The 13,534-nt window shown below is 33.9% G+C and overlaps 1 protein-coding gene across 2 annotated transcripts in view; it reads left to right on the top strand.

The window, feature by feature from the left end:
• Positions 1-8,666: 8,666 nt before the first annotated feature.
• The window catches only part of LOC113505541 (phenoloxidase-activating factor 2), a 31,123-nt gene continuing 26,255 nt past the window's right edge, over positions 8,667-13,534 (top strand). Inside the window, exon 1 of one of the 2 annotated variants that reach the window (XM_026888308.1) lies at positions 8,667-8,853. The gene's annotated coding sequence lies outside the window, so the exon portion shown is untranslated. The remainder of the gene's footprint in view (positions 8,854-13,534) is intronic. The other variant, XM_026888309.1, reaches the window with a different exon arrangement.

Raw genomic sequence — 13,534 nt, 5'->3', positions numbered from 1 at the left:
CATGAAGTCACTTTTATGTTCATATTTTGCTTTGTCGTAACATCACAAATTAAACATATCCTATACTTTAGATTTTTGTCATTAATGTCATATTCCAAATGTTTGTGAGGAAGATCAGTTTTAATATTAAGAGGACAATCAAACATAACGTGTTTCAGGAAACCGTTTATTTGGGCGCAATTTTGCAAAATCTTTTATCTTATGACACTATGTAAAATCCACAGTTACCGAGCCCGACTCTCACTTCACCAGCTCCGTCCACAAAAATAATTTGACATCTTCTTTATATCGTCAGAAAACATAATGTGTGAAAATAACAACTGTCTGGCTATCACTGTTCCTGAGAAACAGCCAGGTGACAGACAGACAAACGGACACCAGGGCCTCAGTAATATGGTTCTGGTTAACCTTTTTGGTTACAGTACAATAATAATTTTGTGATACCTCATAATCACTGTCATAATCCCTCTAGCAATTTCAGGTGTAGGCCGGCCCAAGAACAGACGTGCTCGAAAATCATAACCCATCCAATTAGAAAATGGAAAACCCTCGAAAGTAAAACATTTTTAGCACAAGTGCTAAGACTGAGTTATACCTTCTGTTATTTTTTACTACTAATCCCCCCCCCCATTTTTAAACGGCTCGATTTGTCAAACATGTCTAAACGAACACTCGCCCATAATTCATGTTTAAATTAAAATAGTTCAATTCGTTCGGAAGCTATGATGTCACAGACAAACAGGCAGGCAGTAATGTCAAAGTTATAAATCCCTATTTTTGGGATTAAATAAGAAGAAGTCATTAAAACAGCTGTGAAATATATGACACCAGGATAGTATCTTAAACGATGAAATGTGTTTGATTCAAACATTTGATAGTCTTTGGGCCGCTCAAGATTCATTATAATTTAGAAATATAAAGCAAGCTTAAAATATGAAAAAAAGCGTTTCATTTTCAATATTGCATTACATTTTTGAGATGATCGTTATTATTAAACTTCATAGTTTTTCACATCTTGAAAATCATCTATCTATACATATAATAAAATTGTAGAAAAGTGAAAACTGTACATTGAATATTTTTTTTAAAGAATAATTGCCGGGTGGTCTACGAACGATTCCGATGCCGAAAATATGATTTTTAGAATTTTTGTCTGTTTGTCTGTTTGTCTGTTTGTCTGTATGTATGTCCGGAAAGATCTCGGAAAGTACTGGATAGATTTGATTCAAATTTTCAGAGAATATCAACAAGAGGTCCGGTCAACATACTTTCTACTTATTATTTCGCTTTTCGTTACAGGGGGTGAGCAGGAGCCTTTTATATCTATAAACAAATGTCAAATTATCTCATAAACCACTGAATATATTTCGTTCAAATTTGGCATGAACCTTATCGTACACATGATACAACAGATATACAAAAACCATAACGCTACTATGCAGGGGGCATGAGCAGTAAAGTTTTAAATTTTTGGACTCACCCGTAACATCGTGTAATACAATTATGAGGTGTATTTTCACCCCATTAAGTAGTAAGCAGCACGGTCATCAATTTACACAAAAAACATCACGCTATTTATCTTAAGACTTATGGCAGAGCAATAATAGGATTTTTCGAAAATAAATACTTTTCACAAAATTAGTCATTTTATTCTCTTTCAAGTCTATATAGGCCTACCGCGACTATTTCACAAGTAATATAAAAGAAACATAAACCAATACGTTTTTTTATGTAATTGTTACCGTAATCGGTACATTCTTGAAAGAAAGGAACTTAAATTACTTTTATTTTTATTGATGTACTAAAATTACTCAAGTTCAAATGTGGAATGCCGTAATATGATTTTGTATTTACGATTGGTGTATATACCTATGTTTTTATCTCGGTAACGTTGGCGATGCTACTTCAAGATCAAAACATTCGCAGTGACACTCAACCCAAAGTTGCATGTAGTTCACATTGATCTCATCTATAATTATGCGTAACAAAAAAATACTGAACGACACAGTTAATTATTACCTTGGTACATCTGTAACAACTAAAAACAATTTTTTTTTCTTAAATTTGCCACATTACATAGGCCAAAAGTATTTCGGATAAAAAAGCCCAGAAAACTTGCATAAAAACTGCATAATAGGTATGCAATGTGAAAGATCCATAAGACCAAAGCTATCAATGAATAGACATTATGTATCTATTGATAGAATAATGTCTACTGATACCTGGGATTTTCCAATATTTTAACGATTTGATCGGTCTACATCCGCCATTATAGAGACCGCACACGTGGTCCTTCCAAAAATTCCTTTGACAATTTATTGTAATCTCTACTTATTTAACATTTTCTTCTTTCGTAGCCTGGTAAAAACAGGGGAAGGAACGAGACTGAATGAGTTTCTGAGATCCCTAAGCCGACGAGGATTAGGAACATATTTTTGGAAATTTCCCCAATAAGGCTGATAATAGCGTGTAGCTATCAGCACTTACATCCGTCATACAATGTCTGGAAAATTAATTTTGGCTGCCGGTATCGACAGCGTAACCTCATAACCAACCTCATGTAGTCTTCATTTAAGTTCCATTTATGCAGTAGGGTTGACGGTATTTTACTTCAATGATCGTCAGGTAGGTTAACGAATAAAATACGTAATTTTTCTTTGTAAATTGGTACAGTAAATAGAAATCATGCGCATGAAGTCACTTTTATGTTCATATTTTGCTTTGTCGTAACATCACAAATTAAACATATCCTATACTTTAGATTTTTGTCATTAATGTCATATTCCAAATGTTTGTGAGGAAGATCAGTTTTAATATTAAGAGGACAATCAAACATAACGTGTTTCAGGAAACCGTTTATTTGGGCGCAATTTTGCAAAATCTTTTATCTTATGACACTATGTAAAATCCACAGTTACCGAGCCCGACTCTCACTTCACCAGCTCCGTCCACAAAAATAATTTGACATCTTCTTTATATCGTCAGAAAACATAATGTGTGAAAATAACAACTGTCTGGCTATCACTGTTCCTGAGAAACAGCCAGGTGACAGACAGACAAACGGACACCAGGGCCTCAGTAATATGGTTCTGGTTAACCTTTTTGGTTACAGTACAATAATAATTTTGTGATACCTCATAATCACTGTCATAATCCCTCTAGCAATTTCAGGTGTAGGCCGGCCCAAGAACAGACGTGCTCGAAAATCATAACCCATCCAATTAGAAAATGGAAAACCCTCGAAAGTAAAACATTTTTAGCACAAGTGCTAAGACTGAGTTATACCTTCTGTTATTTTTTACTACTAATCCCCCCCCCCATTTTTAAACGGCTCGATTTGTCAAACATGTCTAAACGAACACTCGCCCATAATTCATGTTTAAATTAAAATAGTTCAATTCGTTCGGAAGCTATGATGTCACAGACAAACAGGCAGGCAGTAATGTCAAAGTTATAAATCCCTATTTTTGGGATTAAATAAGAAGAAGTCATTAAAACAGCTGTGAAATATATGACACCAGGATAGTATCGTAAACGATGAAATGTGTTTGATTCAAACATTTGATAGTCTTTGGGCCGCTCAAGATTCATTATAATTTAGAAATATAAAGCAAGCTTAAAATATGAAAAAAAGCGTTTCATTTTCAATATTGCATTACATTTTTGAGATGATCGTTATTATTAAACTTCATAGTTTTTCACATCTTGAAAATCATCTATACATATAATAAAATTGTAGAAAAGTGAAAACTGTACATTGAATATTTTTTTTAAAGAATAATTGCCGGGTGGTCTACGAACGATTCCGATGCCGAAAATATGATTTTTAGAATTTTTGTCTGTTTGTCTGTTTGTCTGTTTGTCTGTTTGTCTGTATGTATGTCCGGAAAGATCTCGGAAAGTACTGGATAGATTTGATTCAAATTTTCAGAGAATATCAACAAGAGGTCCGGTCAACATACTTTCTACTTATTATTTCGCTTTTCGTTACAGGGGGTGAGCAGGAGCCTTTTATATCTATAAACAAATGTCAAATTATCTCATAAACCACTGAATATATTTCGTTCAAATTTGGCATGAACCTTATCGTACACATGATACAACAGATATACAAAAACCATAACGCTACTATGCAGGGGGCATGAGCAGTAAAGTTTTAAATTTTTGGACTCACCCGTAACATCGTGTAATACAATTATGAGGTGTATTTTCACCCCATTAAGTAGTAAGCAGCACGGTCATCAATTTACACAAAAAACATCACGCTATTTATCTTAAGACTTATGGCAGAGCAATAATAGGATTTTTCGAAAATAAATACTTTTCACAAAATTAGTCATTTTATTCTCTTTCAAGTCTATATAGGCCTACCGCGACTATTTCACAAGTAATATAAAAGAAACATAAACCAATACGTTTTTTTATGTAATTGTTACCGTAATCGGTACATTCTTGAAAGAAAGGAACTTAAATTACTTTTATTTTTATTGATGTACTAAAATTACTCAAGTTCAAATGTGGAATGCCGTAATATGATTTTGTATTTACGATTGGTGTATATACCTATGTTTTTATCTCGGTAACGTTGGCGATGCTACTTCAAGATCAAAACATTCGCAGTGACACTCAACCCAAAGTTGCATGTAGTTCACATTGATCTCATCTATAATTATGCGTAACAAAAAAATACTGAACGACACAGTTAATTATTACCTTGGTACATCTGTAACAACTAAAAACAATTTTTTTTTCTTAAATTTGCCACATTACATAGGCCAAAAGTATTTCGGATAAAAAAGCCCAGAAAACTTGCATAAAAACTGCATAATAGGTATGCAATGTGAAAGATCCATAAGACCAAAGCTATCAATGAATAGACATTATGTATCTATTGATAGAATAATGTCTACTGATACCTGGGATTTTCCAATATTTTAACGATTTGATCGGTCTACATCCGCCATTATAGAGACCGCACACGTGGTCCTTCCAAAAATTCCTTTGACAATTTATTGTAATCTCTACTTATTTAACATTTTCTTCTTTCGTAGCCTGGTAAAAACAGGGGAAGGAACGAGACTGAATGAGTTTCTGAGATCCCTAAGCCGACGAGGATTAGGAACATATTTTTGGAAATTTCCCCAATAAGGCTGATAATAGCGTGTAGCTATCAGCACTTACATCCGTCATACAATGTCTGGAAAATTAATTTTGGCTGCCGGTATCGACAGCGTAACCTCATAACCAACCTCATGTAGTCTTCATTTAAGTTCCATTTATGCAGTAGGGTTGACGGTATTTTACTTCAATGATCGTCAGGTAGGTTAACGAATAAAATACGTAATTTTTCTTTGTAAATTGGTACAGTAAATAGAAATCATGCGCATGAAGTCACTTTTATGTTCATATTTTGCTTTGTCGTAACATCACAAATTAAACATATCCTATACTTTAGATTTTTGTCATTAATGTCATATTCCAAATGTTTGTGAGGAAGATCAGTTTTAATATTAAGAGGACAATCAAACATAACGTGTTTCAGGAAACCGTTTATTTGGGCGCAATTTTGCAAAATCTTTTATCTTATGACACTATGTAAAATCCACAGTTACCGAGCCCGACTCTCACTTCACCAGCTCCGTCCACAAAAATAATTTGACATCTTCTTTATATCGTCAGAAAACATAATGTGTGAAAATAACAACTGTCTGGCTATCACTGTTCCTGAGAAACAGCCAGGTGACAGACAGACAAACGGACACCAGGGCCTCAGTAATATGGTTCTGGTTAACCTTTTTGGTTACAGTACAATAATAATTTTGTGATACCTCATAATCACTGTCATAATCCCTCTAGCAATTTCAGGTGTAGGCCGGCCCAAGAACAGACGTGCTCGAAAATCATAACCCATCCAATTAGAAAATGGAAAACCCTCGAAAGTAAAACATTTTTAGCACAAGTGCTAAGACTGAGTTATACCTTCTGTTATTTTTTACTACTAATCCCCCCCCCCATTTTTAAACGGCTCGATTTGTCAAACATGTCTAAACGAACACTCGCCCATAATTCATGTTTAAATTAAAATAGTTCAATTCGTTCGGAAGCTATGATGTCACAGACAAACAGGCAGGCAGTAATGTCAAAGTTATAAATCCCTATTTTTGGGATTAAATAAGAAGAAGTCATTAAAACAGCTGTGAAATATATGACACCAGGATAGTATCGTAAACGATGAAATGTGTTTGATTCAAACATTTGATAGTCTTTGGGCCGCTCAAGATTCATTATAATTTAGAAATATAAAGCAAGCTTAAAATATGAAAAAAAGCGTTTCATTTTCAATATTGCATTACATTTTTGAGATGATCGTTATTATTAAACTTCATAGTTTTTCACATCTTGAAAATCACGCAGACAAAGTCGCGGGCAACAGCTAGTGAGTAATAAAAAAAATGGGCGGAGTGTAATACATTGCTGGTGATGTTATAAAATTTCTTTTTTTTTCTAACGACTCGCACAGTAAGGAGGTTTAATCCTTGTGTCGCGGGGGATTTCACAAACATTCAACTGACATGCACAAAGACACCCAGACACAGAACAAGCGTTCGTGGATCACACAAAATGCTTGTCCTACGCGGGAAACAAGCCCGCGACACGCAATGTATTATAGCTTGTACGATATTTTCACGTTGTACATAGTATCTTTTAGATTTTGTTTGTTGCTAGCTTTGACCTCTGATTTTTTATTGACCTAACATCTTTTTGTTTTTCCGAAAAATCATCTGTGTTGTTTTAAACTGGTTTCGATAAGTTATTTATAAATAGCACATCTCTGGTGGAAACGCAACTTTAAACGGGCAATCCTCTGGAACTACAATCGTATTTCAGTATTAGATAGCTCATTTGTTGAGGAAGACTATAGGATGCCATAACGCTATAAATAATAGAAGCAAAGCATTAATAAAATATGTTAAGATAACGGGGATAAGACATTTAAGAAAACTAATTATCCGATTAAAAAAAACTTAAGTAATAAAAAAAAAAACTTTCCTCTTCATAAAAACGCGGACGAAGTCGCAAACAAAAGCTAGTGTTTTATTTTCGTATTGATGATCGATCTTTGAGTCTACTAGAAGCTTTTAAAACAGCGCTATTGTTATTATTAAAGCAAGACAGCGCTATCGCAGCACATAGTATTGTCTCGCTCACACACGCAGAGTTCATAACAAGCGTTATAACTATTGCAAAATGGATGAAGGATTTTTCAATCTTAATTAATATGCAGGATCATTTGACCATCGTAGTTTCGAAATTTTGTTTCCAAGTTTTCCTCAATCGTGATTTTGACGTTTGAATAAATTAAAATATAAAACTTGTTGAATGCTATTCGGACGCAGGATAATATAAGTTTCATTTAAATAGGCAAAAATAAACATAACTATTAGTAAAAGAAATTTGGTCGTCTATCAATATTTTTATCGTAGCAATTGTTTTTTTTTTTGTTGTTAAGACGGCTCCTGAAATACATTATCTGTTGACGTTTTAACCGTCCAGTTATAATGAGATACAGCCTGAGACGGACTGACAGATAGAAAGACAGTGTTGATTTAATAAAAGAGTTTCATTTCCCTTAGTTTTTCCTACACCGTGATTTTTTAGTCGTCTTACAAAAGCAGCCCAGTTCATGTATCCAATGACTAGAACACGTTCATGATAAAAAATAGGTATTTAGGAGATTTGAATAAATTTAAAATGCGATTTTTAAGAGTATTTTCAGATTTCTCTTGTTTAATTTTTCTTCTTACTTATTATCTTAGTTGATGATAAAAAAATAATAATCGCGCTTATGGGTATTTTACGTCGGATACATGAAATGGGCTACTTTTGTAAGATGACTAAAAAATCACCGTGTATATATACACTCACTTCTCTTATTATGGGGGGTTTTGTTTCAGATGGGAAATAATCAAATGACTCCTACCGCTTTGGGATAAGTGGAAGGCAGTGCCAGACTACTACTGTCAAAAACAACCCCGTTTCCTTCCTTTGCCTTCGTGTATGGGACCACGGTAATCGTTTCGAGAAATCCCGCTGGCTGTCTTTGTGCACGTGAATTGAATGTTTGTGAAACCCTATGCGACACATTATTTAATTCCCCAATGCGGGAGTTGTTTTTTAAAACAAACTATCTGACTCTCACTGTACGATATTTCGTTCAAATCCGTTCAGTGGTTTTTGCGTAAAATTAAAACTGTAACAAGCATCATCCTCGCAAACTTTTGCGTCTATAATGATAATAGTAGGATAATTTGTTTAGTTATTGAATGTTTCTGTCATAGCTTTTCGTAATATGTCTACTTTACAATTAACGCTCATTCTTCCATATTTATTATATCCTATACAAACCCGTTTTCAAACACAAACGAAATAAATCACATAAAGACATCAAATACTTTGATACCTCGGCTAAACTTTTTACACTATCTTCTTTCAACTTTTAATACGACAAATGATGAAAATCTATAAAAAAAGCTACTGTTTAATAAAAAAGTTAAATATATCACTTGGATTTAACAACATTTCCTTTACAACCAATCGATATTAACGATAATACATTGAAGTACCTCATAATAATGACATGACATTAAAAATGGCGGCCTAATATAACTTGCGGTGCCGGTCAACCGCAACCAGTTCGCTTCGAACTCGCGCGCGGCCTTGTCTACAAGGAAAATAATATTAAAAAATATATAAAAAAAACCCGTCTTCTAAGAACTTGTGTCGTTGTACGTTTAATATTATGTTTTAATAGTGCAACAATTTGATTAAAAGAAGTTTTAAGACGCCATTACGGTAAGTGACAGTTCTTTTTTTTAATTTTCATTGTAGTTATTGTAGTGTCTTATTCGGTTTTTATTTTTTGCTGTTTTTTATTGTGGTATTAAAGATTGGAAAAAAAGAATTAAGTAAATATAAAAATAATGTTATAAAAATGAAATACTTGAACAAAAATAATTGATCGATTTACATTATTGGCTGAATACATTATTATCTTTGCATGTTTTTTAATATAACCATTAATGTCCGACATTTTTTTGTTACTTTAACAATAATTTACCGTGTTGTTAGTCATGTTTTTACTTCGATAAAGCGGTTATATGGCTAAAGGTTATCGTTATTCAATAAATAAACACAATTTCTTTGATTATAAACTTGTTTATTTAAAACGTTTTCGTCATAAAACTTTTTAATGGTGTTTTATGAAGAATGCTTTTGAATTACTACCTTCATCTCTTAAAAAATACTTTTTTACTCGTAATTTTGCGCATGAAGTTAAATAGTTAAATTGCAGTTATTAATCTCATAATCTTAGTTTTAATATTTAATATACGAGAGTAGCGTAGTTAAAAGTAATAATAATATAACGACAGTGATAATAATGAAGGAAAATAACATGGGATATGTTTGACTATTATATTTTACTCCATAAATATATTTTACTCCATATGAAATTAAATCCACGTTACGCCTTTGCGTGGCAAAGGATTTCTCAAAAAAGACAATAGAATCCCGTTCGGGCTGTCAAGTAAAATCCTACAAATATTATAAACGTGAAAGTGTGTATTTATGGATGTTTGTTACACTTTCACGCAAAAACCACTGAACGGATTTAGACGAAACTTGGTACAGGGATAGTTTATAACCAGGATTAACACTTGAGATTTTATCCCGATTTTATGTACTCGTTGGATCATTTGTTTGTTGTTTTTTGAGGAGGTCAGATAGGCAGTCGCTCCTTGTAAAACACTGGTACTTAGCTGCATCCGGTTAGACTGGAAGCCGACCCCAACGTAGTTGGGAAAAGGCTAGGATGATAATGAATTCGATACATTTAAGCGGTATATTATTATAAACGCGAAAATAAGTATACAGCGTTAGTCGGAGACTTTCTCAGGGTCCCAATTCTGCTATTTATAATTTCCGATGTCTGAATGGAAACTGGATCAGAAGAATTGGATTGACAGTGAGTATTCCGCTCCGTACTCTATTCCCAATCACTGTATTGGTAAAATGCTTAGGAGTATGCGAATAGTGACATTGAATCCATTTCACCTCATTCATTTTGATTGCACGGATAGCCGAGTGGTTAAGGTCACCACGCCAAACCACTGAGACGTGTCGCGGTTTCGATCCTCGCGTAGGACAAGCATTTGTGTGATCCACGAATGCTTGTTCTGAGTCTGGGTGTCTCTGTACATGTAACTTGTATGTTTGTTAATCCCCCACGATACAAGGATTAAATTCCCTTATCCGGGACCGTTTCTTTTTGAAGAAAATATAGTGTCATATTGGAGGAGAGCATAGAGGAGCTCGTGGCTAAGCTATAACCGCAGAAGTGAAACGATCACAGGTTAAGCTATGCTTGACGCGGTTGGTCCGTAGATGGGTGACCATCTTTGTCATAAGGAGTTCCTCCGTGTTTCGGAAGGCACGTTAAATTGTGGGTCCCGGCAGTTATTCTTACATCTTTGACAGTCGTTACAGGTAGTCAGAAGCTTGAAAAGTCTGACAACCAGTCTAACCAAGGGGTATCGTGTCGCCCAGGTAACTGGGTTGAGGAGGTCAGATAGGCAGTCGCTCCTTGTAAAACACTGGTACTTAGCTGAAACCGCTTGGACTGGTAGCCGACCCCAACATAGTTGGGAAAAGGCTAGGCCGATGATGATAGTGTCATATGGGAAAGACCATTACAGGCAGCGGGACTTTTTGCATTATCTTCCTTTTGACGCAGTTGCACAAAAAACAGTAACGAACATACTGGTTGCGAATTCTAAGAAACGAAATTAATTACGCTCTTAAGTAGATGTACACGTAGATACTAGTTCTTAGTTATGTTTAAATAAGTAATAATGTTATTTGTTTATGTAATTAATTGTTTAACGTATTATGTGTCTTGGAAACTAATCTCCGATTCAATAAAATATGTTTGGATCAAACTTTATTTCGTTAATAGTACTTTTTAATTACAAAAGTCTTTGAAAATTACATATTAAAACAGTTGCAGGAATTTAGACCTGCAACTATGTGCATAATAATTCAATCTTTGAAACCCTAGTTCACTAAATACTTAGACCTTTGTTTAGTCCTAGCTACCGCATTAGGTTAAGTAACCTGTAATGGTACCTTAGTGTGATAATTAAATAAATAAATATTTTTTTTGTAAAAACCAACTTTCTCACGAAGAATTGAATCTTTATGTTGCGGGGGTTTTGAAGCGTTCAAGTCACATGCACAAAGATACCTTGACTCAGAACAATCATTAGAAATTCACATAAATTCTTGTAAAACTTTAGAATCGAATATGTTGACACGTCAGACAGTGGATTTTGGCGTGGTGACACGTACCACTTGACTATCCATGCAATCAAATGCGTGAAAACCTTTTGATGGTCCTTTAAACCTGTCAAAAAAATACAAAATGAAATACACAACAAAAAAACATTGAAACTAACGTCTGTCACGTTAATTATTACTAATATTATAAAAAATGAATAAATGTTTCAAAAACGTTACAACTTAGTTGTGAAAATAAATTTTTGAATTAAAAAAAATCAGGTTATATATATTACCCATTGAAAGTTATGCAAGATGGCGGACGTCAATAGCATAGGGTCACTGAAAGGAAATTACATTAAACTAGCTGTTGCCCGCAACTTCGTTCGCGTGGTTAGAAGATATAAGTTATTATTTGTACCTGCCCTATTTCCATTGTATTTTCGCTCCTATTAGTCGCAGCGTGATGATATATAGCATATAACCTTCCTCGATGAATGGTCTATTCAACACAAAAAGATTTTTTCGATTTGGACCAGTAGTTCCTGAGATTAGCGCGTTCAAACAAACAAACAAACTCTTCAGCTTTATATATTAGTATAGATTAGTACCATTCGTATCTTTCTAAGCATTTTAGCAACTCAATAACTAAATATTCATTGCATTGACCGTCATTGTTCCGTCCCGTACTGAATTTCCAATTATTTTCTTACAAAAAAATTAATCAAAATATAGTGTCATTTTCAATCCTATTTACATTCATTCATCGGCCATTGTAAATAGCAGAATTGGGGCCCAATACAGTCCAATGACATGAGATAAGTCAACGGCACGCCTATCTACTTAAAAAAAAATATTTAAAACATAAACATCATTATTAACTGTTATAATATATGAATATTTAATGCAGAAAAAATAACTGTCATTCATTTTTGTTTAATTATGGAATTTGATGAACCGTTTTCTAGTCGATTTTTTTATAGAAAGGGAGTTAATCTATACTTTATCTATGTATACTAATATATAAAGCTGAAGAGTTTTTTTGTTTGTTTGTATGTTTGAACGCGCTAATCTCAGGAACTACTGATTCAAATCGAAGAAATCTTTTTGTGTTCAATAGATCATTAATCGAGGAAGGTTTTAGGCTATAAACCATCACACTGCGACTAATAGGAGCGAAGATACAATGGAAAATGTGGAAAAAACAGGGCAGGTATAAATCATAACTTATATCTTCCAACCACGCGGATGAAGTCGCGGGCAACAGCTAGCATATTGTATTAGTACTAAGACAGGCTTTATAAACTCATTTTAGTATTCTATTACTTATAATACATGCTATATACTTATTATTTGTATTTTATGAGACTTTGATGGTTATTCATATGAAATAAAACTTCAATGGAAAACCAATATAAAAATTCAATTGCTACCATTCGACATTCCATATTTTTTCTGGTATAATAAAATCGGGATAAAAACTATCCTATGTGTTAATCCTAGTTATAAACTATCTAAGTACCAAGTTTCATCTAAATCCGTTCACTAGTTTTTGCGTGAAAGAGGAACAAACATCCATACATACAAACTTTCGCGTTTATAATATTAGTAGGATAGTAGGAATCCCCGCAATGTATTCTTATGTCGCAAACAGGTAAAACCTGTATGCAAAACAAATGAAACAAACCTTGTTTAGTCACAAACGTTAATAAGATAAACAAACAGTGTTTTTGTTCACAAGAAATCCCTACTAATACCTATTATAAATGCGAAAGTAACTCTGTCTGTCTGTCTGTTACGCTTTCACGTCTAAACCACTGAACTGATTTTAATGAAATTTGGTACAGAGATAAAGTTGACTTTGAGAAAGAACATAGGATACTTTTCATCCCGGACTTTTGAAGAGTTCTCTTGGAAACGCGATATAACCGGCCTTGACACAGGCGGAGCCGCGGGCGAAAATCTAGTACTTAATAACAGCTTATAGATACATATACGTAGCTGGCTATGATTATAAGATTGTTACAAGTCGAAAACTAGATGTGACTTGCGCGGCAAATTGTTTTTCTCGTCTATTACATTTTAGTGTTAAACGACTGTAAACGATGAATTATTGACTGCACGAATATTTGTATAGAACTAGCCCGCCACACATGCACGTTGCAACTCCTAGGCCCCGTCTTGATTCTGCTACTTTACA

Source organism: Trichoplusia ni, chromosome 26 (assembly GCF_003590095.1).
Source record: "Trichoplusia ni isolate ovarian cell line Hi5 chromosome 26, tn1, whole genome shotgun sequence".
Taxonomy (NCBI): domain Eukaryota; kingdom Metazoa; phylum Arthropoda; class Insecta; order Lepidoptera; family Noctuidae; genus Trichoplusia; species Trichoplusia ni.
The sequence above is the reverse complement of the archived record's forward strand: the minus strand, read 5'-3'. Positions and strand labels throughout refer to the sequence as shown.